The 25,457-nt window shown below is 43.4% G+C and overlaps 1 protein-coding gene across 2 annotated transcripts in view; it reads right to left on the reverse strand.

The window, feature by feature from the left end:
* The window catches only part of dlc1 (DLC1 Rho GTPase activating protein), a 440,514-nt gene that overhangs the window by 145,952 nt on the left and 269,105 nt on the right, over positions 1-25,457 (reverse strand). The window lies entirely within an intron of this gene.

A 25,457-nucleotide genomic window follows, 5' to 3' on the forward strand; every position in this document is an offset into this window, starting at 1 on the left:
TCCATAGAACTGGATATAATTATGACTTTTGAAAGACCTTTGGACAGATATATGCAAAGGAAGAGTTAGAGAGACGTGGGCCAAGTGCAGGCAAATGGAACCAGACCAGTGTGTCAACTTGGGCAGCATGGACTAGATGGGTCAAAGGGCCTGTTTCTGTGTTGACTAACTCTATGAATATATGAAATTGGATTTCAGCCAAACCCATGGCAAAGTTTAATAATGAAAAAAGATCAGATAATTCTTATTGAGAATCTCTAGGTTGTTAATCTGCTACAATAATAAGTAGGATTTTATTTATTCTTCATTATTTTCGACTATTGCACTGTGTATTCTTCCATGTCGTATATCTCACATTTTCATTTACACTTGCCTCACATCTTCTTGTATCCATACAAAATATAAAAAATACTGACAAACTTCTGATCTCTACCTCCTATTTTGTCTCTCTGCCCTTCCCCCACTTTCTCTGGAACATATTTCATTTCTCACCTCTTCCCGTTCTGATTCCCGTTCCAGGTCATTGACTCCACTTCCCATTTACATCTACAAGTAATCATGTGCATCAATTGCATTTTATGTTTGGATTTTTCTACTTGAAATAATGACATTTTTAAACATTTTGTTGCTCAGATGTTATCCTTCTGTTTCTCCAGAAAAAACAACTAAAACAAAACCTTATCAATATTAAAACTAACATTATATGCTGATTCCCAATGTAATGCAAATCTTCTCTTTACGATATCAGCAAGTTTTTCATTGATTGAGTGGGTTAGCATATTGACAATACTGAGCGCCCGGGGCAGTTTAAAATATTGCGCCTCCTCATTAGCGGCTAGCCATGGCCCATGAGCTGTTATAAATCCAAGTTTTGTATTTATTTTCTCAACCTAACAAAAAGATGGCGGCGCTGCCTTAGCAGCTGCGGCTCGCCTGCAGTCTGTCTGTTTTTTCTTTCTTTTTTTGTGTTGTTCTTTTGTCCTGTTTAGTTGATTTTTGGTTTATTATGTTGTGTATGTGGGGGGAGGGGGGGGTGGGGGGTGGGGGCAACACGTTTTTGGTCTCTTCCTTTGGGGGATGCGACTTCTTTTGTCGTATCCCCCGTCTCCGCCTGCGCCGAGGCCTAATGGCGGAGCTGGCGGCCTCGGAGCTGGGGCAGCGGCAGCGGCGGCTGGGACAGCGGCAGCGGCGACCAGAACTCGGAGCTGGGCAGCGGCAGCGGCGGCTTTGACAGCGGCAGCGGCGGCTTTGACAGCGGCAGCGGCGGCCTGGCCTCGGAGCTGGGACAGCGGCAGCGGCCGCCCGGCATCGGAGCTGGGACGGCGGCGGCAGCGGCTGGGACGACGGCAGCGGCAGCGGCGGCCTGGCCTCGGAGCTGAGGCGGCGGCAGCGGCGACCTGGCCTCGGAGCGGGGACAGCGACAGCGGCCACACGGCCTCGGAGCTGGGACAGCGGCAGCGGCGACCTGGCCTCGGAGCTAGAGCAGCGACAGCGGCGGCCTGGCCTCGGAGCTGGGACAGCGGTGACCAGAACTCGGAGCTGGGGCACGTTCCGGCGGCAGCGGCCACTCGACCCGACCGCGGGCCCAGTGGACGACAGCGGCGGCTGGGACAGCGGCAGCGGCCTCGGCGCAGAGGGAGAATAAGAAGGGTATTGCCTACTGGTTTGTAGGCAGTAGGCTAATTGGCTTGGTATAAGTGTAAATTGTCCCAAGTTTGTGTGCGGAGATCGCTGGTTGGTTAAAATTGTTGGATAATGTTTTTTTATAAAATGGCAAAAAAAATTACATTTTATTACAATAATTCAGGGGAAGGCTGCCAAAGAGGTGCAGCATGCCTTTAGAACAAATTTTTTGCCATTTTATAATTTTTTTTTATCCAACAATTTTTTTGCGCCCCTAAAAATTTAGCGCCCGGGGCAACCGCCCCTCTGGCCCCCCCCATGCTACGCCACTGCGTCCTGGCAACATCAACGTAAATCTCCTCTGCACTCTTTGCAGCTTAATGATATATTTCTTGTAGCAAGGTGACCATAACCAAAAACAATTCTCCAAATGTGACCTCACCAACACCTTGTACAATTGTAACATAACATCCCAACTTCTGTACTCGATACCCTGACTGATGGCTACTGAACCAAAAACCTACTTGAGCATCCTATCTACCTGTGATAGACACAAAAAAGCTGGCGTAAGTCAGCGGGACAGACAGCATCTCTGGAGAGAAGGAATGGGTGATGTTTTGGGTCGAGACCCTTCTTCAGACTGGACCATCTACCTGTGATGTCACTTTCAGGGAACAATGTGTCTGCACTCCTAGATCCCTCTGCTCTACCAGAGCCCTGCCATTCGTTGTGAAGGTCCTGCCTTGGGTTGATATTCCAGAATGCAACACCTTGTAATTTGGAACATTACAACAGGTCGGTGTTTATTGCAAGAAGGCTACCTGCCAAATCTAGTTCCATCTATCACCTGCTTTGCACAAGAAGTTACCTTTGGAGCACCATAAAAGAAGTAGGAGTAGGCCATTTGATGCTCATGATGTGGCTTCCTCTACAATGGAGAAACCAAGTGTAGACGAGATGACCATTTTGTGGAGCACCTGCATTGTTTCCACAAAGGCCATCTTGAGCTTCTCCTTCATGCTCCACACCAGCCCAACGAAATGAACAATGAATCTTCCTATTTGAGGAAACCTGCACCCCCAGTGTTTTCATCCCACATACACACTCACGCACACACTCTCACACACGTCCATCTAGTTATTTTCTCTTCTTGTTTATCTTTCCCATTGACTCTCCCCTCACTTGGTTCCCATCTATCACCAGCAGCCTCGCCCCCTTCTTCCCTCCACCACCACCACCCTCCGTACTGGCAAACTTTCCTCTTCCCTCTCAGCTCTGCTGCAGGCTTGCAACCTGCAAAATCCACTTACACCTTTTGCCTCCACAGATCGTCCTTGAGCTGCTGAGATCCTTCCAGCAGTCTGTTTCTAGGCATTCAAGTATAAATCAGTACCTGCAGAAGAATATAGTCGGGGATGTGGTTGGGATGTTCAAAATTATCTGGTGGATGTGGAATGAAGTCACCTGAATGATTTACTCTCTTAAAACAATCTTGGGGCTGTGTTTTACACAGCTGGGGAGATGGCTGGTTTTAGTGATTTATTCTAGGTCACAGCAGCGAGATGCACAATTTAATATTGATTGCATTTTGACACTGCTTCTGAAACACAATTCACCACACTCTACAGCCACGATCTTATTGAATGGCAGATGAATGGCAGCACGAACAATGGTAAGACCTACTCCTGCTCTGATTTTTAATAATAATAATAATAAACTTTATTTATAAAGCACTTTAAACAACCGCAGTTGCCACAAAGTGCTGTACATGAGAACTCATGGACAAAAAGTTATTACAAACCATTAAAAACCGTAAAACGAAGGACTAAAAATAGTAGAAATTAAAAGACATTAAAAGCACTAAGAACAGGAGCAATGTCTCAGCCAGTGTCGAAAGCCAGAGAATAAAAATGAGTTTTTAGGGAGGATTTGAAGATGGACAGTGAGGGGGCCTGTCTGATGTGCAACGGCAAGGTGTTCCAAAGTGCCGGAGCAGCAACAGAAAAGGCTCTATCCCTGTAATGTACAAGTTCTGCTTGGTATCATATATTTAGCACGTCACTGTGGAAAAATGTCTACATGAGACAATTGATGCTTTTGCCTTAATGGGCTACAAAGGAAGCATATGATGCTTAAATCAATTTAACCGTTTATTTTAACTAGGGTTCACATTATCAGTGGATTGTGGTATTCTGAGTATCATTGAGAAAACAAGGCCATGGACATCCCTTCCAAGTCGCTGGAGTTCTAAAGTTCCATTGGGATATAATATTGAATAAAGAAATAGGATTAAGTTGTCTGCCCCTATGAAAATGGATTTCCTAATGTTATTGGCTGCAGGCAGTGTTATAGAGAAGGAGGACATCCTGGATGTAAAGTCCTTCACCCCGACCCCAATATTATTATGTCCACTATAACACGAGTAATAAATCTACACTTAATAATGAAGTCTCTGGTGTAAAAGTATACATATTCTAAAATAAACTTCATAAGAAAAGGAAAGACACCAAGGGGAAGAAAAAAGAGTAAATATGACGTGTCCCTGAGCATAGTTGAAAAGGAAGTGTTTAAGTTTGCAGTGTAACAGTGGGGAGAGGAAGGAAATGAAAAGGTTCGCGAGAGTAGAGCTTTAGAGAGTAGGATTTGTAGCTGGTGTAATTTGTCATGTTGAAGCAGCTGCTCACTAATGAGCTCAGAACAAAAAAATCCACCTAGAAATTCACAAAATGACTTGCAGCTCAGCTGTTTTTGGGGCAGTGTTGAATGCTGTTGATGCCCAGCTGTTGATTCCAGCACTTTCTGTTTTTCCTTGATTCACAAAATGAGGCCCATTACAAATGTCTAGAGAATGGAAAATATGAAAACAAGCACTTTGTGCAGTGGCAGAGCCAGGTCAGTGTTTTACAGTCGTTTCTGGCCTTCGTCAAAGGGGCATATTAATAACCACGAGGGCGATTCGAAGCTTCTGTTAAATATACTCGAAACAATTAGCGAATATAAATGCATTCCTGCTATCAATGACTGCATCAGCAGAATTTTACAATTATGAGGAAATGAGGTGTAATTACGGAGATCTGGTGGCACTGGGGAAAATGTGAGCCTGTAGGAAGGAAGGAAGTCATTAAAGTTTTCATTTGATCCCATTAGGCCATCTGATGTGCCTGGCTGTAGCAGTATGTACAGCATATAAAACTACCTGTTGAAGCATAATAAACCTTAAGAGGCTCAACATTATCACTATATCCCTGCAGGTACTTTAATGGTGACGCCACCTAGCCATCTGCTATTGCACTTCAGTGCAGACACTTGTGCCTGTGCTCTGGGGAGAGGAGATGGGGGTGGGGGGTGGTCTGGAAAAGACATCTGCTCTAATTATACATAACCAAGGGCAAGAGCTGTAAACAACTTCCTTTCCTTCTGCTGGCCCCTAATTTACAATTTCACATCAGAAAGCATACCCACTAAAAGCCACTTTGGTTGAAATTCAGATTTGCTGCTCAATTTTTGAATCCATTCATTCATAAGTTATAAGAGCAGAATTAAGCCATTGGGCCCATCAAGCCTACTCCACCATTCAATCGTGGCTGGTCTACATTTCACTCTCATGCCCATTCTCCTGCCTGCTCCCCATAACCCCTGACACCCGTACTAATCAAATAATCACATGCCGTCCTTGTCAAGGTTTTGACTCTGAACATAGCCATGCCTTGCAACCAAAGGCTGGAAACTAACAACTGATTACATTTGGTGTAGACCTTAGGAGCTTCACAGCTTCCACTGAATATATTCACCCCAGGTTACGAACACCAACTTATGGAGGCTTTGTTCATACAAAGGGTGCATTTGGAGAACCGGTGGGATGGGCGGCATTGGATTTGCGGGGCTGCAAGCACCATCTTCCAGGTAGGAATGGGGCATTTCCATGTGCCTCCTCTTCCCACCCCTCCATCACCCCTGCCTCACCACCCAAACCACAGCAATCAGTCTGAAGAAGGGTCTTGGCCCGAAACGACACCCATTCCTTCTCCAGAGATGCTGCCTGTCCTGCAGAGTTACTCCAGCATTTTGTGTCTATCTTCAATTTAAACCAGCATCTGCAGTTCTTTTCTGCATGGCAATCGGGCTGCATTGAGCCGAACAGAGCTAGGAGCAAGGAGCAGCCTCACTCACTCGCTTACTCACTAAGTCACTAAGTGCTAACTCGCTCACTCAGTAAATCAGAAGCCAACTGGTATATTGGAATATTTAGAATATTGTGAGCAGTTTTGGGCCGCATATCTGAGTTTGGGCCCCATATCTGAGGATGTGCTGGGTTCTGGAGAGGATCCAGAGGAGGTTTCTGAAAATCCCGGGGAGGATTGGGTTAAGAATGAGGAGCGTTGGAAGTCTCTGGGCCTGTATTCGCTGGAGTTTGGGATGAGGGGGGATCTCATTGAAACCTACCAGATAATGAAAGTCTAGATAGAGTGGACATGGAAAGAATGCTCCCAGTAATGGGAGAGTTTAGAACCAGGAATATCCAGACGAGAGCTGGAATAAAGAAGGAATGACTGGGGTGGGACAATCCTTGATCATTTTGGCTGATTTTCCGAGGCAATGTGAAGTATAAATAGTGTTGATGGTGGGAATGGTGATGGTCTCTGTTTGTCTGAACATGAGCACAGATGTAGAGAAGAATCAGGGTCAGATTCTCCCCTTTCAATGCTCTTGAGTCTCTCATTAGGAGCAGAGGAACATTTGATCAGACCAAGTGTAACTTTCCAACAACTACAATGGAAAGATAAATTATTCAAGGCCTGAAAGGAGCGGGCAGGCTATAATCACCTGTACTACATCATTGCTGAAGGCCAATTTCGTGCCTGTAATTTGCTATTAAGACATTACACAGATAGTTTGAATATAGAAGGCTAGCCTTGCTTTTTGATAACAATATTTGCATAATGAGAAAATAGAAAAAAAAAAGAAATACTAATCACAAATCAAGGAAATATTAAAGAATAGCATAGTGCATCATCTTAAGGTCTCTGTTTGTAGAATTCTGTAACAAAGGGCTACTGCTCTATTTGATTAATAAAACTAATGACTTACAAACTGCAATTTGCTATTTTTTATTATTATTCAAAGGCTGCTCAATTTGTGCAATTACTGTACATGTGTGAATCTGAAGTCTGTGTTGCAGGACAACTTTGACTCTTTTCTGACACTTGTTACAACTAAAATCTATTAAACTTTGACACCAGGTCTAAGGGATGGGATGGTTCTGTCATCTTGAAGACATATTAACATTACTGGGGAGGTGCAGAAATGCAGAGAGTTCTTTTTCTGATGGGTTACCAAATAGATGTCCCCTCACCGGCTATTCTATGGTTTCCTGAGAGAGATTGTTGATTATTTGCAAAATAAGAGAAAGCTGGGTGCATTAACACTTCCAAATATTAATGCACACAGGACCTTTAGGACTGTTAACTTTCACTTTCCCAATCTCGGCAACAAATGATCTGCTAGAGAAACACAGCAGATTGAGCAGTATCTGTGAATGGTCTATAAATGGAAAGGAATGGTCAAGGCCTTTGGTTGAAACACTGCATCAGCACCCAGTGGGTCCTATCCATCCACATGTGCTGCTCAACTGCTGAGACCCATCAGCAGATTGTTTGCTGCAGAAAATCCCAGCAACAACAATCTCTCCTGTCTCAAGGTAATATATGAATTTGGGATTTCAAAATAACACACTGGTCTGCTAATCTGAGAAATGGTTTAATCCTGGTACGTTAACACTGTTTCTCCTTCCAGACAAAAATCTGTCTGACCTGATGTGTGTTTCCAGGATTCTGTTTATATCTTAAATTTCCAGTCTGCAATCTGCAGTCTTCCAATGTGCAGCTCATTTCATTTTCTCCACCAATCCAAGCTGTTTGGGTACCTTCAGGGATTAGATACCATTGGTAACCCCAACCATGTCATAGAGTGATAGTCATAGAGTCATACAGTGTGGAAACAGGCTCTTCAGCCCCACTTGTCAACACCAACCTCCACTAGTTACACTTGCCCATGTTTGGCCCATGTACCTCTAAACCTATCCTAACCTTGTACCTGTCTAAATGCTTCTTAAACATTGTGATAGAACCTACCTCAACCACCTCCTCCTGCAGCTTGTTCCACACACCCACCACCCTTTGTGTAAAAAGGTTATCCCATAGGTCCCTATTAAATCTTTCCCCCTCACCTTAAATCTGTTCTCTGGTTCTCGATTCCCCTACTCTGGGCAAAGACTCTGTGTTGACCCTATCTATGTTGACATTTCTATCGATGAGTCAGAGAGCCAAATTACTCGCAAATTTCTCCTCATGCAAAGTCCTTCAAGCTGCGATTTCTGGTACGGGTCACAGACTGAAAATTATGAGTCGAAATTAAACAATATTATAAATCTAATTGCTATTTTTCTGAAATGAAACGCCGTAGGTCAGTTATCAATTACAAAATAAAACACGGTGATTACATTTTAGATAGGTTCTCCTCATCGTTCTGACGTTTAGTGATAGACTGGTGGGCTTCTAACATGGTTTTATTAGCTATGGAAAAACCTGGTGTGTCGGATGTAACTGCAGATGCTGGTTTACACTGAAGAGAGACACAAAATGCTGGAGTAACTCAGCGGGTCCGACAGCATCTCTGGAGGAAAGGAATAGGTGACATTTCGGGTCAAGACCCTTCTTCAGAGTTGGAAAACCTGGTGTTTGTTTTTTACTTCCTTAATTGAGAGACAGTTACGTCAGTGTTGCCACTGTGACAATCACCGCCAGAGATATCTGCAAATCCAACACAAACCACAGAGTCTGCCTGGCTCTGTTTGTCTAAACTGGCTACTGGGTTTCCCACAACTTCAAAGCACTTTGATACTTCTAAAGCATTTAGGTCATGAAAGGGGGTCTATAAATGGAAGTGTTTTCTTATTTTTATGTGTTGCTTTTGATAACCTTGCCAAAGGAACCATGGGGCATGAATTTTTATGTCCATATCATAATATGGCTGTGTCTTGGAGATAGATTTCCTTTGCAGACAGTCGTTGCAAAATGTCTGACTCATTGTAAATGTCATTGAAATAGAATCGTCTGACTGAAGTGCTTTCCAGGGCAAAATAGAAACAAGGACATCACTTGAATTGATTGGCATTGCAGGCTCTGTTTTGCTCTTTCACACCACGTTTAACACTCCTTGCCAAAGAAATCTCTCCTCAAATTCGGAAGAATTCCTTCTGCAGACCTGTGAGCCCATATGATACAGAGGCTTTCTAGCTTTCACTACCACAGAAAATAAGTGATATTTTGGACACCAACAACCAGATCACACACTGCAGAACGGTGGAAGCATTCCCAGAATTGTGTCATTAATAAAACCCATGCCCTGTCTCTGGATATCTGGAAGAAGATTGCCTGGTTTGGTACTCCTAGCATAAAGCACATTAAGAAATTGTGCGCATCAGCTCATGATGTTTTACTCATGAATTTTGCTCACCAATAGACAGTCTTGGTGTGTGCCAGGATCATTGAAGTAGTAAATTTCCTTTTAAATGTCCTGCTATAATCTAATAATCCTGTATAATTTGTTTCATCGGTACTGCTTTATTTGTATCACAAGCCTGTCCAGTATTCCACTGCGTTATCAGAAGAGCACAGAATTTTACTTGGTATGATCGATTGAAATTTCAAACTGTTAAATCTGAGTTATTAATGCAGAGTTACTCCAGCACTTTCCTCTGGATTCCAGCATCTGCAGATTCTTCTGTCTACTGTTCATCATCCTTTACTCCAACAGGAACATGCATACCTGGAAGGTTCACTATCACACTTTCAAAAGCATCCTGTTGTCCAGACACACCTTAGCCCACAAACAATCTATTCCAATCAATCTTTGTAAGTTTCTGACTAATACCATCAAATTTGGCTTTGCTCCAATTGAGAAATTTAACTTGTGGACCAGCCCTGCCCTTATCCTTAACTCTTTGAAAGCTAACATCACAACCTAGTCAACATAGTGATAAGGTGAGTTATCATTTTATGCATGTTAGCTATAAGCTACAGTCCACTCATCAATGTGTCGGGCACTTTTATCCAGTAAGAGGTGTTTCACATAAGATTGCCAGTCATTCATACAAATGGTCTGATAAATTATTATGTTAAAAGTACTCCGCCTGACAAACTACTGAAATGGTAATGTGAGAACATTTAATATGATATGAAATAGTCCCTAGACAGAGGTGGTCTCGGGATGTGGAACCAGACACATTTACATTTTCAAGAGTCTTGCAAAGCACATTAAAAGAGTTGTCAACAAATGAGTGAAATCAAACTTTTAATGAATAATATTTAATTGGGCTCAAAAGAATGAGATATTTTCTTAAACTAGACATTATTCTGAGCAAAAAAAACAAAAGGTATGTCAGGCATGATCTGTGGAGGGAATGGTAGGCGTTTTGGGTTGGGACCTTACTTCGGGCTGTCCATTCCATCCACAGATGCTGCCTGACCTGCTGAATTCCTCCAGACTTTTTTTGTTTGCTGAGAATTCCAACATCTGCAGTCTGTTACGTTTCTATGAACATTACTCTGGGTAGAAATTTAGTAATCAATTATCGCTCTTGTATCTTCAGGGATATTTTGATGATTTTTAATTGTGAAATTATGAAAGGAAATAAAATAATACTGCAGAATGTTGTCACAACTGGTGGAGGGTTAATAAGAGAATTATTTGGTGTTGTTGTTCAGTGTTCTGCAGGATGGTGTAGCAAGCTGGTGATTAAAGAACAGATTTTTCAGCACATTGCATGAATCATGTTTGTAAATTGGCTTTCATTGCAACAGAAAGATTGTGAATGAACAAGTTATATTTCTTTATTAGGCTTGTAAAAGGGTAATGGGACATAATTTCCAGATATAATTTAGCTTTTGAGTGATATTTCCTGGACTGTGCCACATACCTGTCATACCAATTCCATGGGAAATTGCTTTGAATCTTCCAGGCAAGTCTTTACACCTCATTAGAAACACACTATCACATAATAATCTAGTTCCCCTGATACACTGTAGGTTAAATTTGTTCTTTAAGCACATACAATGAAACAAACCCAAGATGAATGGACCACCTAAATCGGAAGAGTTAAAGCAATTATTTTATTAAATGATTGATAAAATGGGATATATCTCTCTGGAATCAATATTTATCAAAAGTAAGACACAAAAAGCTGGAGTAACTCAGCGGGACAGGCAGCATCTCTGGAGAGAAGCAATGGGTGGCATTTCGGGTTGAGACCCTTCTTCAGACTGATATCAGGGGAGTGGGTGGGACAGAGATAGAATGTAGTCGGAGACAGTAAGACTGGTGTGAGAACTGGGAAGGGGGAGGGGATGGAGAGAGGGGGAAAGCAAAGGCTATTTAAAGTTAGAGAAGTCAATGTTAATACCGCTAGGGTGTAAGCTATCTAAGCAAAATATGAGGTGCTGTTCCTCTAATTTGCGCTGGGCCTCTCTCTGACAATGGAGGAGGCCCAAGACGGAAAGGTCAGATTGGGAATGGGAGGGGAAGTTAAAGTGCTGAGCAACCGGGAGATCAGGTAGGTTAAGGCAGACTGAGCGGAAGTAAGACTTTTCTCCAGAATAGCTGTCTGACCCTCTGTTACACCAGCTTTTTGCATCTATCTTTATCAAAGGTAACTTGGATGGAATGGAAATGAATACTTCATTTTCACATGTGACAAGGCACAGTGAACATCTCTGCTTGCATACATACCCAAGTTATGCAAATAGTCGGGACATAAATGGCGCTTATAAAGTTGGAAATGCCCCCGCCGGCTTCTCCTTTGTTCTCCCCCCCCCCTTCACAGCGGTCCCCCATGCCGAGACCTCCATTGTTCTTCCCCATCATGATGGTTCCACCACACCCTCATCGACCGACTTTCACTGCTGATATCACTATAAATTTCTAAGCAACATTATTTTTTCATTGGGTTACTGCCCGTCTCAAAACACCACAGACGGAAGGTTCAGACTTTCTTCTGTGACCTGTACAATGCACTGGCCTGGAGTGATTCTGAACACATCTGTCAGCCAAATGAACAAGACATCATCCTGATGAAAAGTATTTAGAAACTTTTCATTCCCCCCCCCTCCCCCCCGGGGAGAGAAAGAGGCAGCAGGATAATGTAGCTTTCATGCCGTGTATATGTGAAGCAAGATAAGGTTTTAATATGGTTTCTGCCATGATGTGCTATTTGAACCCAGCTCTCCTTCTCTTCCACTGTGAGGGTTAATGTTGTATCAATTGGCTTCTCCTCAAGTTCTGGTGGATAATGAGACTGAGATATTTTTACTTATCTGTTGCCAAGAGTTGTGAGATTTTCTGAACAAAGTCCTTCCTCTGGAAGGACCTAAACCTAAAAGGTTAAGACTGTTTCTCACCAGTATTTCTGCTTTGGTATTTCGATTTTCTTGCAGTTTTTTTGTTGTTCTCAGCGATGGATAATCTCAATGTTTTGTTTGTCTGCCAGATGAGCTCCAATTCCAGTATATTCCCAAAAGTGCATTCATCATCTCTCGAATATTATGCATTCACCTCTACCTGCCAGGCAGAAGAAGGGTCTCGACCCAAAACATCACCAATTTCTTATCTCCAGAGATGCTGCCTCACCCGCAGAGTTACTCCAGCATTTTGTGTCTACCTTTGATTTAAACCAGCATCTGCAGTTCTTTCTTACACAGGCAGCAGAGTGATGCAGCTTTTAGAACTGCTGCCTAGTTGCTCCAACAACCTAGGTTCTATTCTGACTTTCAGACTTTAGACTTTAGGAATACAGCACAGGAAAAAACCCTAAGATGCATGTACTCAAGGCATGCCTTCCAGGCTCTGAGAGGTTGCACAAATAGGCATTGAGTTATACATTAACACCAGCAGGAGCGCCGAACGATTGGCAGCCCCGCCAACAGTCTGTTTGTTTTTTCGTCATGTTTTTCATTTTTAGTGCGTTTTATAAGTTTGTGTAAATGTTCTCTGGTTTATTTTATGTGCGGGGAGGGGTGGAGGTCGGGGGAAACTTTTTTTTTCCAGTTTCTTACCTTGCCGGAGATGCGATCTTTCCGCATCGTATCTCCGGTCGCTCTGTGGCCTAACATCATGGAGCTGGAGGTCGCCTCGGACTGACTTTGAGCCCCACCGCGGGGCGTGGACTTACATTAGGTATGTTGCAAAGCCTACCTGAAGCGTCGTTGAAAATCTGCTGCTGCGGGTGTGCGCGATTTTGGCGCCGTTTAGAGGGGGCGGGTTTAAAACGCGATTTTCTCTAGGCTGTTCTAATCGAAGATGTTCAGCCTAGTTAATTATTAACGAAAAATCGCTGGAAGACCCCGTCGCAAAAGCTATTATTAGTTTTAAAGGCCTCGTATAATAGTTATAGTAGTTTAAAAATCAATCTCTAAACCCGCGACCGCCAGCAACCGCAGGGTCTCATAAAGCAAATATCTGAAGTTAGGCTGTATATTTTTACATTAAAAAGGGCTTCTAAAGAACCCTTTATACAAAGTTTAATATTGCGAGTAGCTCATTTTGGGCCCATTATATCCCGCAGTATTTTTCTCGGCATTTGCAGGCACAAATCTACCGCAATGTGAACGTTCTAAACCAGCGCGTTCCACAGGGACCCACTGGAAAGCTGATTTAAATGGGCATTTATTTACAGCAATTGAACACTAAATTCCTTCCATTTGGTCTATAAATTAATGTAAATGAGATTTAAAAATCATGTTTTATTGTGAATTATTTGTGAATATTATTTGGACATTTAGGCTATTTAAAAATGTTAATCATTTATTAAGAAATGGATAGATGTTTAGATCTAGTAATTGAAGTCTGAAATTAGCTACAATTAGGTAACTAACTAATTATATGCTTTAATTTCAGGTCATCCAAGTAAGATTATTTTATATTTGTTTCAGAATGCTTCAATCTATGATAACTGAAAATTTCATTCAGTTCTCTTAATTTTTAAGAAAGTTATGGGCTTTTGACGGTTCACGATCACAGCTTTTTTGTTATGTCCATAGAAAATCAATAGGGAACAAGATGCTCATTTCCGAGTATGAAAATGGCCATAACTTTTTAAATACTTGAGATATGAAAGTGAATTAGGTGTCAAATTAAACTTATTTTTATGCTTTATCTGATGGGATAAATTACAGACTTGATTTTTTAAATCTCAAAATTTTGTAACATTGCTACTTACATCGGAGCAGATCCCTTGCCTGGGATCACTCCAACCGCAGCCTGCGGACATTACATCGAGAGCTAGCAGTCTCAGGAGAGGCCGGATCGGGAGCTCCAACGATGCAGAGGTTCGACAAGCTCCGACCCGGGGTCCGATCGCCCGGCGCGGGGCAGCTGACATCCCCCCGATGCGGGAGCTGATCGCCCCAACGCGGAGGGCCCAAACGCCATCGGCTACGGGAGTCAAGATCATCCCGCCAACGGAAGGTTTCTCCTTTCAGTTGTTTTACATCCTCATTCTACTTATATGCATTTTTCATCAGTTGCAATGCAGAATCTTAACAACACGGTATATTTTTCTGCATTTTAGGCTCCTCTGGAAGGACAGAGGAAAAATGAAACTAACTGTCAATGGCTTCAAGATCAGGTGGTGTAAACGTAGCCACATTCGCACACTCAAGTAATCCAATTAGCAATGCAGGTTGTGCTGAAGGGTGAATGGGCAAATGTCACTCATTGCTGGCCGCAGAGGTTTTAAACGAGAAAAGAACACAGACTGAGGATCGCTAACATGAAATTAGTGAGGAAGTGGTGAAAGGCGAAAGTGTGAAATGGGGAGGAAGAAGGCAATTATTTTCAGTATGCTAATTATTGCTCTGATTTGCTTGAAGCAAGCTTGAATAGACCAGCTGCGATGGTCAATAAGGAGTATTTAGAGACTAGAGATGGTGGGTGGTAAGAGAAAGGGGAAATAGCTTACCAGGGCATTGGAAATGTCTGCATTCTTTAGGGAACGGGGGTTCCCCTCTTCTATTATAGATGAGACTCTCACCAGGGTCTCCTCTATATCCCACAGCTCAGCTCTTACTCCCCATCCCCCCACTCGTAACAAGGACAGAGTCCCCATTGTCCTCACCTTCCACCCTATCAGCCGTCGCAAACAACAGATAATCCTCCAACATTTTCACCACCTCCAATGGGATCCCACCACTGGCCACATCTTCCCATCTCCTCCCCTTTCTGGTTTCCGTAGAGGCCGTTCCCTCTGTAACTCCCTGGTCAATTTGTCCCTTCCCACCCAAACCACCCCCTCCCCGGGTACTTTCCCTTGCTACAGCAGGAAATGCCACACTTGTCGCTTTACCTCCCCTCTTGACTCCATCCAAGGACCCAAGCAGTCTTTCCAGGTGCGGCAGAGGTTCACTTGCACCTCCTCCAACCTCATCTATTGCATCCGCTGTTCCAGGTGTGAGCTGCTCTACATCGGCGAAACCAAGCGTAGGCTTGGCGATCACTTCACACAACACCTCCGCTCAGTTCGCAATAACCAACCTGATCTCCCGGTGGCTCAGCACTTCAACTCCCCCTCCCATTCTGAATCTGACCTTTCTGTCCTGGGCCTCCTCCATTGCCAGAGTGAGGCCCAGCGTAAATTGGAGGAACAGCACCTCATATTTCGCTTGGGCAGTTTACACCCCAGCGGTATGAACATTGACTTCTCCAATTTCAGGTAGTCCTTGCTTTCTCCCTCCTTCCCCTCCCCTTCCCAGCTCTCCCACAAGCCCACTGTCTCCACATCTTCCTTTCTTTTTCCCGCCCCCCCTCCCGACATCAGTCTGAAGAAAGGTCTCGACCCAAAACATCACCTATTTCTTCTCTCCATAGATGCTGCCTCACCTACTAAGTTTCTCCAGCATTTTAGTCTACCTTCGATTTTTCCAGCATCTGCAGTTCTTTCTTAAACATTCCTGGCAATAATGATCACTTCCCATTTCAAAGTTTAAAAATGGAGGGAAATGTATTTTGTATAGCTTTGTTTATTTTAGAGATACAGCGTGGAAACAGGCCCTTCGGCCCACCGGGTCCGCACCAACCAGCGATCCCAGCACATTAACACTATCCTACACACACTAGGGATAATTTACACATACATCAAGCCAATTAATCGGCAAACCTGTACGTCTTTGGAGTGTGGGAGGAAACCGAAGATCTCGGAGAAAACCCACGCAGGTCACGGGGAGAACGTACAAACTTCGTACAGACAAGCACCCGTGGTCGGGATTGAACCCGGATCTACTGCGCTGCAAACGCTGTAAGGCAGCAACGTTACCGCTCAACACAAGGCCCAAAATAAACCCCGACCCTTCCGTAGGATCATTAGAACTAGAACTTATTTCAAACATTTTAAAAAAGTGTGCTAAAATTCCCCTGATAGTGGATGCAGGCGATTTATCTGCGGATTTTGAGGTAAATCTGTATAGCGACACTGATGTAAAACGCATGTAAGTTGAATGAGAACATAAAACAACTCAAAGGAGAAACTAAGCAGCAAAGTAACTGAAACATGCACATCAACCTAATCGCAACCAACTTCTGCAGCGGTATCTGAAGAAGGGTTCTGACCAGAAACGTCACCTATTTCTTTTCTCCAGAGATGCTGCTTCTATTCTAGCACTTTGTGTCTATCTTCTATAACAAAAATATACACGATGCTTTATTTTGATTCATAGATTTGAAGGAAGTGATTTTTGTTCATGCCTGGTTTAAGCTAAGTCATTAGCCTACGGAAATTCAGGGATCACGGCAGGAAAGGGTTAATCAGCGGTTCTCAACGTTCCCCAACACTCATTTGGTACCCATCCATGGCAAGGCTCTGAGTGGCCATTCTCTCATCCTTCCACACAACGCAAGTAGAAAGCCCTATGGCCGGAGTTACGGAGTCTCTGCAGATGGCTCAGTTAAGGTCTGTTCCTTCTTCCTCTGCTTCCTGCTTGCCTGATTGAAGCTAATGCTATTTGCCAATTTGCATGCATGCATGCACCACTGTTGAGATTGTGGTGTCAAAGGCCATCTAATTAATGTCACATTACTACCAACCAGCCACTCTACTTTAGTGCACCATGTATATGCTGCATAGGAGTTGTGCTGTTGCTGGAGTTCGGAGTCGGTCACCAACCAGGTCAGATTCCGATGTTACCGTCCACAAGGCCCACGGCCGAAGCCGCGCGTGTGTGCGCATGCGCATGCGTGCGAGCGGCCGCCAAGAAATTGTGTCCCCCCCATGTTTTGATAACGATTTCCGTGCCTGCGGACAGTTAACTACTGAACCATCCTACTGCAACAAGAGAGCAGTGCTGAACTACTATCTACCTCATTAGTGACCCTTAGACTATGTTTGATTAGACTTTACTGGCTTTATTTTGCACTAAATGTTATTCCCTTATCATGTATCTGCAAACTGTAAATGGCTCAATAGTAATCATGTATTGTCTATCTGTTGACTGGTTAGCATGTAACAAAAGCTTTTCACTGTACCTCGGTACACGTGACAATAAACTAAACTGAACTAAACTGATAGAGTAACCAGAGAGATGAGGTAATGTTTCTTATACTGTGAGTTGTTACTATCTGCATTAGTTGTAAAGGAAATGAAAACAGATGCAATAGTAACATGGATATATAATTGTATTAAAATAATTTACAGCACCATGGGGAAAGAACGGGCGAGTGGGACTGACTGGGCAATTTTTTTAATGAACTGTCACAGACATAATGGACCAGATGGTCTCATTCTGCACTGCGATGTCACGTGTTGTGGGTTCATCTGAACTGATTTCTAGGATGGAGCCATACATTGTCTCACGTAGACTTGAAGCTTTAGATAAACACAACTTTATTTGTGGCTGGCATCTTCAACTGAACTGGTAAAAACAACACCATGAGATAAAACCACATGACACAGTCTCTTAAGGTAGCTGGTCTCTTAATTGCTAACAGACATACCCCACATTGAGGATCAATGATTCCATGATTGCTCGTCAAACTGAGAGGCACATAAAGGCCAGCAAAGTGTGACAGGGTGCAGTAGATATTGGAAATTCAATGATATTGTCGAAGAATATGTTGCAGAATATATTGTGCAGCTGCATTCAGTAGAAATTATTTAAATGGAATACTATTAGGTTGGTAAGACAAAAATCTAAATACATGTCCTTCCTTTGTTATGAGCACACGATTTATGGATACCCTGAGCATATGAATGGATGAGGAGTGGATGTTTCCACTCATGGGACAATCTAGGACAAGAGGGCACAGCTTCAGCTGAGGGTACTGACTGGGTTGACATGCTCACTCTCTGAGTTAGTGAAGCCGGTTGGCGGCCGCTCTTCCCACGCAGGGCTGGATTTATCTATAAGATAGATAAGCTTAAGCTTAGGGCCTCGAGGTCTAGGGGGGCTTCTCAGAGCCGGATTTACCACTAGGCTTCATAGGCTGAAGCCTAGGGCCTCGAAATCTAGGGGGCCTCGGGCCAAGGCAGGACACCTGCCGTTCAACTCTGGGCGGCCCCCCTCTCGATCTCTCCCTCTCCATCTCCCCCCGCCATCCGTATCCGGGCCAGCGGGCTCCGCTCGCTCCTCAACCGCCGGCACGGCAGGCCGCCTTGCACATGCATATTGCTGCGGCCTGCACGTCCTCCCCCCTGCACATGCACACAACCATGGCCAGCACTTCATCGGCCGCCCTTCACATGCGCACTGCAACGGCAACTAGCTGGGCACTTTCTCCCTCGCTTTGAATTGTGGGAGATTTGGCCGCCATGGCTGTCCGGTCGCTGCCTCGCCGCCAGCGCTGAAAACCAAAGCGGAGGGGGCCTCACAAGTGGAACAGCTTAGGGCCTCTCTTCATCTAAATCCGGCCCTGTTCCCACGCCTGTTCAATCTCCCATCACAGCTGTCCCCGAGTTCCTCTCCCACACCCTGTTCCTGGTCCTTTCCAACTTACGAACTGCTCGGGTTATGAACAGTCCTCGAGAATGGGATCCTATCATAACCTGGGGACTTCTTGTAACTTCTATCAAAGAAGCCATTTCAAAGGTTGGTGCACATAATAATAAATTCTGCTGAAGGCAGAAACTGTTAAACTCGCAGATGGATGCTCTGCAGGACCAGGACAGTAAATAGAGTTGGCAAAGAGCCTATTATTGTGAACTGCAAATCCAAACAGGACGCATTCACTGCACTAACAATTCATCCGGGGAGAATGAGGAACAGTGGAGCACAGCAGGAAATTAAAACGTTTTAAGGAAGGATCTGAAAGAGAAAGACGAAACAGTGTAGCCAAAATGGGAAGTATAGAATTAACATCTGAAGGAAAGGCAGAAGCAACTGCAACCAAAATAAGAGTTTAATTTAGTTTAGAGATACTGCACGGAAACAGACCATTTGGCCCACCGAGTCCGGATCGACCAGCGATCTCTGCACACCAGCACTATCCTACACACGAGGCACAATTTCCAATTTCTTTATGCCAATTGGCCTACAAATCTATACGTCTTTGGAGTGTGGGACGAAACCGGAACACCTGGAGGAAAGCTACGCAGGTCACGGGGAGAACGTACAAATACCATACAGACATTTGTGTGAGGGAAGAGAACTCTTCAGTAAAAATGTTCAATTAACATATTGTTTCAGATGTGAAGTCTATTCCAAAAGACCATTTAGCACAGTATCACATGGCGTAAAGAATCACATGAGATTATGACAAATTTTGAAGCAATTGACACCGCAACAGAATGGACATACCAACACGTTCACACACTGATAAAGTCACTGCCACTGAATTCACACGAACATACTGGATGAATTTCTCCCTTTAATAAATTGACAATGAAGTGCAACTGTAACGGGAAGATCAATGGAAGGAAAGCAAGAGTGATTTAAAAAAAAATAGACAAGCTCCATCTTAGATGGAGAGTAGCCATCTAAATGGCCAGCCCTTGCACATTGACAACACTTAAGTGAGGCTTTGCATTTCTTTCTAACCTTTGCATACTTCTAATTATAAGCTGGCACTTCCTGTGCTTTTTAAAGACTGTTGCAGCCATGTGAAAGCGAGGACAGAGGTAAGAATGAGGCCTGGGAACAAATATTGAATTAATCAAGGCGTGTAAAAGTTACAGCTGCATTAAAGATGTTCCAGATGTGAAAACCTATTGAGAAATCAGCCGACTCCACCGGTTCCCATTGATGTTGCCATTGCTATTGCAGTTTATATTCCGAAAGGCAAAAATAAAATGACCCATCTTTTTCTTTCCATCCTCTTGGGTCAACTCATACTTCCTGAGGACACAAGGAGATAATATGGTCCTTCTGGCTCCCTGCCACAAGAGTGGTGTCTCCCACAGTGTTTATTTCAGATTTTTAAAGAATGTACAAACAAACCTTTCAAAAAGGAGCCAATGCTATTAATGGAAATCTCTACGCATGTGAAAGGAGGAAAGAATAATCTGAACGTTTTCTCCTGATATGGCAAAAGAATCTTAATTAAATATTTTACTGTTTAAACTCAATATCTTACTACTTTGCTAATTCATCCTATTTTGTTACTAATTTAGGCTGCTCCAGATAGTTTAGTTGGTGTTCTTATAGGCAGCCTGAGGATTAGTTTCAAAATATTTCACCAGAGAACAAGCCACTGACCCCATACTCACCTTCTACCAAATTCTATAATAACACGGCAGGAATCTGGCAATAACGTCCCCTTGTCATCTGCCCTCAGTACTTATACTTCTTCAAACTAGCTTTTGCAATCTTTCTATACAATAATCTATACAATCTATACAATACCTTTTATTTGTTTATTCTGAGAGGGATTGAGAAAACAATGAGTAGTTTCAGGACATACTTGAATTGTTAAACTGCTTTCTTTTTTCAGTCAAGATGAATTTACTGAATCTACCGGTTGTAAACAGCACTCATTCTTATGTAAAAAAAAAACCATAATAATAATCTTTCACGCTGATTTAGTTATATTTTCATTGTTAGTTGACTTTTTCTTTAATTCCTGGCAATATATTCTGAATTGCAGCTTTTTGGCCATAAAACCAGGCTCACTGTAGTTTGCTGTTTCTCTCTATGTCCGCCTTTCTCCAGTGTTAGCTTTTAGTCAGACTGACTCCTTCCCCCCCCCCCCCCCCCCCCCCCCCCCCCCCCCCCCCCAGCAGAATCCATCAGCCTAACTTGGCAATGATCCTCATTGAACTCAAATGCGTGGAGTTGACACAGTGGCAATGAACATCAAGGATCAGCAGAATGCTAAATTATCATTCGTCATTTGCAGCACTTTCGTCTAGACACCATTCAGAACGCTGATCCATAGGTCCAAGTCTTGCTACCCTGTGAATCTAATTCCCCAAAGGATCTCTTCAAGTCAGCATTTGTAAGATGCATTCCACCTAGGTCCTTCTGTGTGAATCAGTCAGGATCCTATTTGGGTGTGAAGCAGTAAAGGGCCTGTCCCACTTGCCAATATTTCGGCAACTGCCGGCGTCATATCAGTGTCGCCAAAAGATTTTGAACATTTCAAAATCCAGATGTGACAAAAAAATGTTGCGACACTTGAAAAAACACCACGTGCCATACGTCATCAGACCGCATCACCCCGCGTCACCGCCGCATCACGCCGCAAATTTTTTGGTGACCCGATACGTCAGTCAATGATGCCGGCAGTCGCTGAAAAAATCGCCAAATGGGACAAGCTCTTAATAATCCTTATTCGGTGGTGGTGATATTCCCAAGCCCTACTTAATATTTAAAAATAGCTTTTTTTGTAATGTTATCTTTCTCATCTAATCTCAAACTTGCCGTCTTATTTTTGTACGATAAATGTTCATTAAATACTTAGCAGAAAGCTGAAGAATAGGATTGCAGCCAATCCTGAACAAAATATGTAATTTTCTCTCCAATTTTTGTTTAGTAAATTGTCTAATACTTCACTGAAGAACGAGCCATTGTCTCCACGCCTACCTTTTCTAATGTCTGTGCTTATGTTTCCAGTCCCATATACCATTGTCCTGATAGACACAAAAAGCTGGTGTAACTCAGCGGGCCAGGCAGCATCTCTGGAGAGAAGGAATGTGTGACTTTCGGGTCGAGGCCCTTCTTCAGTCTGAAAATGACATCACAGGTAGATGGTCCAGTCTGAAGAAGGGTCTCGACCTGAATTGTCACCCATTCCTTCTCTCCAGAGTTGCTGCCTGTCCCGCTGGGTTGCGCCAGCTTTTTGCGTCCATCTTCGGTTTAAACCAGCATCTTCTTATATTATCTTTAAACCACCTTATTTTACTATTGTCCTGAACCAGTTTGTAGAATAATGGCACAAATATTACAGATAGAAATATTTATTTATTTGTTGTTCAACATCGGCAGACATGTGAATATATCCACTGCTTGGTGTTCTGGAGTCATTGGAAGTAGATGCCTCAACTTTCACAAAATATATTAAGTTATGTACAGAAATTTCCCAAAAGGGAAATTAAAAATGTGAAATTTAAAAAGTTAACAAACGTTCATGTTCCAAATGCCATTCCACACAGAGAGGTTAACATGTACTGTTTCACTTGCATTATACATGCCAATGGTAAAGCCATTTGTTGTATTTTTGTCAAATGTACGGTTCATTGGTGTTTCAGCTAGTTTTAATGTTCTCTCTTAGTGAAGAGGATTGCATTTTAATACATTTGTTAAACTAGTTCAATCTTCTCCTTCTCATGGCAGTGGATGACGAAGAGACCCACACCATTCCAGCATTTGCCACCAGAATCACATTTCTGCCCTTTTGTATTCTGTGAAGGCTAGAAATTACCCAAAGCCTTGCATATACTAACCATGTGGTCAGAAATGTATCCTTTCTTTTGGGAGAAATTCTGCATACCTTAATAGCTAAAGAATCTTGTGCTTGATTGACTAAAATCACAACTGGGAATGTTGTGTCTGAAAAGGAATGAGATATATGGGTAATTTAGCAGTCGCCGGTATGTGTTCTTTTACCATATGTTTGTAGATATTTAAAAATCCTCAATGCTGGGAAAATTCTACATACGTCAACTTTTTCTTTTTCCAGCACTTTGGACATGAATAATCATAACTTTTAGGGCTAGCACTGGCTGGGAAATGCAGACACTTCTGTGCTGAATTGCTGGCATTTGCCCGACTGTCAAAAGTTTGGCACTCTCACACAATGGCAGAAAGCTCAAAGATAGACACAAAGTGCTGGAGTAACTCAGCGGGTCAGGCAGCATCTCTGGAGAAAAAGGATGTGTGATGTTTTGGGTCGGGACCCTTCTTCAGACTGACCTTGCTGCCTGAGCTCAGTGAGCGAGATGCACTGCCACTGCTTTCACATGGAGTCCAATGGAGGACAATTATGTAGTTGCATTTCCCCATATACTATCCATTGAAATCTGCCCGCTGATCCTCTGTCAGGTTAACTAATGTTATCCCACTTTTTAAGAAAAGCGGAAGAGAGAAAACAAGGAATTATAGACCAGTTAGCCTGACATCGGTGGTGGGGAAGTTGCTGGAGTCAATCATAAAAGATGAAATAGCAGCACATTTGGATAGCAGTAACAGGATCGGTCTTAGTCAGCATGGATTTACGAAGGAGAAATCATGCTTGACTAATCTTCTGGAATTTTTTGAGGATGTAACTAGGAAAATGGACAAGGATGAGCCAGTGGATGTAGTTTCCCTGGACTTTCATAGAGCATTTGATAAGGTCCCACATAGGAGATTTGTGGGCAAAATTAGGGCACATGGTATTGGGTGCTGACATGGATAGAAAATTGGTTGGCCGACAGGAAACAAAGGATAAGGATTAACGGGTCCCTTTCAGAATGGCAGGCAGTGACTAGTGAGGTACCGCAAGGCTCGGTGCTGGGACTGCAGCTATTTACAATATACATCAATGATTTAGATGAAGGGATTCAAAGTAACATTAGAAAATTTTCAGATGACACAAAGCTGGGTGGCAGTGTGAACTGTGAGGATGATGTTATGAGAATGCAGGGTGACTTGGACAGGTTGGGTGAGTGGGCAGATGCATGGCAGATGCAGTTTAATGTGGATAAATGTGAGTTTATCCACTTTGGTAGCAAAAACAGGAAGGCAGATTATTATTTAAATGGTCTCAAGTTGGGAAAAGGGGAAGTACAATGGGATCTGGGGGTCCTTGTTCATCAGTCAATGAAAGTAAGCATGCAGGTACAGCAGGCAGTGAAGAAAGCGAATGGCATGTTGGCCTTCATAACAAGAGGAGTTGAGTGTAGGAGCAAAGAGGTCCTTCTGCAGTTGTACAGGGCCCCAGTGAGACCACACCTGGAGTATTGTGTGCAGTTCTGGTCTCCAAATTTGAGGAAGGACATTCTTGCTATTGAGGGAGTTCAGCGTAGGTTCACAAAGTTAATTCCCGGGATGGCGAGACTGTCATATGCTGATAGAATGGAGCGGCTGTGCTTGTATACTCTGGAATTTAGGATGAGAGGGAATCTTATTGAAACATATAAGATTATTAAGGATTTGGACATGCTAGAGGCAGGAAACATGTTCCCGATGTTGGGGGAGTCCAGAACCAGGGGCCACAGTTTAAGAATAAGGGGTAAGCCATTCAGAATGGAGATGAGAAAACACTTTTTCACACAGAGAGTTAGAAAATAGACAATAGGCAATAGACAATATGTGCAGGAGTAGGCCATTTGGCCCTTCGAGCCAGCACCCCCATTCAATGTGATCATGGCTGATCATCCCGAATCAGTACCCCGTTCCTGCCTTCTCCCCATATCCCCTGACCGCTATTTTTAAGAGTTGTGAATCTGTGGAATTCTCTGCCTCAGAGGGTGGTGGAGGCCGGTTCTCTGGATACTTTTAAGAGAGAGCTAGATAGGGCTCTTAAAGATAGCAGAGTCAGGGGATATGGGGAGAAGGCAGGAACGGGGTACTGATTGTGGATGATCAGCCATGATCATATTGAATGGCGGTGCTGGCTGTAAGTGCCGAATGGCCTACTCTTGCACCTATTGCTTATTGTTTATGTCTATTGTCTAAACCTGATGTAGGAACAGCAAACCCATTTATTTGAATACGGTGATTTACATTTTTTTTAATTGATAGTGTTTCTGTTAATGTTCTCGTCCTTAAAAGTTTAGTTTAGTTTAGTTTAGAGACACAGCACGGAAACAAGCACTTCGGCCCACCGAATCTGCATCGACCAGCGATTCCCGTACACGAGCATTATCCTACACACTAGGAACAATTTACAATTTTTACTGAAGCCAAATTCACCTACAAACCTCTATGGCCTTTGGAGTGTGGGGGGAAACCAGAGCACCGTGAGAAAACCCACGCGGTCACAGGGAGAATGTACAAACTCCATAGAGAACACACATAGACAGGATTCAACCCAAGTCTCTGATGCTGCTAAGGAGCAACTTTATCGCTGCGCTACTGTGCCACCCAGAAGTATTTATGTTTTTTAAATCATTAAATTTTGTTTTAATAGAACATGAAACAGTACAGCACAAAAAGCAAGCTGCGCATGGCGAGAATGTCTCCCGGTGAGCTGTGGCCATATCCCAACAGCAGGCCTGGCTTGCCCACTGTGGAAATGGGAACCACCCGGGGGGAAGCCATCAAGCCCGGCCCTTACTCGCCCCTGAAGACCGGGAATCAGAGAGGAGGATGGAGGCGGGTGATGGTGGCAGACGCTGTACAAAGAGCCGGTAAGGGCTGAAGAGGGCCATGCAAGGA

This window comes from Amblyraja radiata, chromosome 1 (genome assembly GCF_010909765.2).
Source record: "Amblyraja radiata isolate CabotCenter1 chromosome 1, sAmbRad1.1.pri, whole genome shotgun sequence".
NCBI classification, from domain to species: domain Eukaryota; kingdom Metazoa; phylum Chordata; class Chondrichthyes; order Rajiformes; family Rajidae; genus Amblyraja; species Amblyraja radiata.